Raw genomic sequence first — 820 nt, 5'->3', positions numbered from 1 at the left:
GTAACAATAAAAATCTCTCTGTGGCGGTCGAGGCGAGCGGACGTGCATCCCGGACCAGCGCCCGGCCCAGCCAACAGACTCTGGAAAAAAAAAAACAACCATCCACTCCTAATAAACTTTTGCATCATTCATTTGATGTCTTTGTCATTTATCCAGTTGCACAGTCACACAACATCACCCATAAATAAACTTACTCTATACATTAAAAATCCATCGCACGTCAGTCTCTATGAGAGGGGAGACGCACAAACGACAACGCATGGTAACCAGTTAAAATACTTTGTCATACCTGGCATTGCAGCAGCAGGGTATTCTAAGATGTTTTTTAGTCCTGCCTTTTGTCTCAAGCAGCAGTTTTTTCATCCAAGTTGCCCTGCACTCTTGCCATTTTTACGTCACCTCCTCTCCCTTACAGCACATTATCAGAACAGCCGGCTTATGGCATTCAAAATACTAGTAATGCTGTCGCCGCTTTCAGTCTAAAGATGTTATGCTCAATTAATCACAATCAATTACAAAGAAGAAATGAGACAAACATAATTACACTTGCTATATCATACCGGGATAAAACCCTAAACTATATCAAATCAAAGTATTGTGATTATATTAAGCTTCAAATTTTGTAACTGGAATTTGTAAACATCTATCCTAAATAAATCCGGACAAAGCTTGGCTGCCTACATATGAATGTGGAGCGTGTTTGTTTGGAATGTGTTTCTGCACCATGGTCAAGTGGGAACCAATTCCTCCTGTGTGTTCACTCATATTCCATTCACACACTCGCTTCCATTTGGATGTATGGTATCTGTAAATGCTCTGT

General features: G+C 40.5%; 1 long non-coding RNA gene across 3 annotated transcripts; it reads right to left on the bottom strand.

Annotated features, from left to right (window-relative positions):
- Positions 1-100: 100 nt before the first annotated feature.
- On the bottom strand, positions 101-813 carry LOC135435759 (uncharacterized). 3 transcript variants are annotated; one of them, XR_010437423.1, is made up of 3 exons: positions 537-813; positions 290-479; positions 101-227 (listed from the first exon to the last, which is right to left on the bottom strand). It is a non-coding gene; the product is annotated as an uncharacterized LOC135435759 (long non-coding RNA). The 3 variants fall into 3 exon arrangements; XR_010437424.1 differs by having other exon boundaries at positions 545-813; XR_010437425.1 differs by having other exon boundaries at positions 561-813.
- Between the last annotated feature and the right edge of the window lie 7 nt (positions 814-820).

This window comes from Drosophila montana, unplaced genomic scaffold (genome assembly GCF_035044405.1).
Source record: "Drosophila montana isolate Dmon_TW-CO22-7 unplaced genomic scaffold, ASM3504440v1 contig_3690_1, whole genome shotgun sequence".
Lineage (NCBI taxonomy): Eukaryota > Metazoa > Arthropoda > Insecta > Diptera > Drosophilidae > Drosophila > Drosophila montana.
The sequence above is the reverse complement of the archived record's forward strand: the minus strand, read 5'-3'. Positions and strand labels throughout refer to the sequence as shown.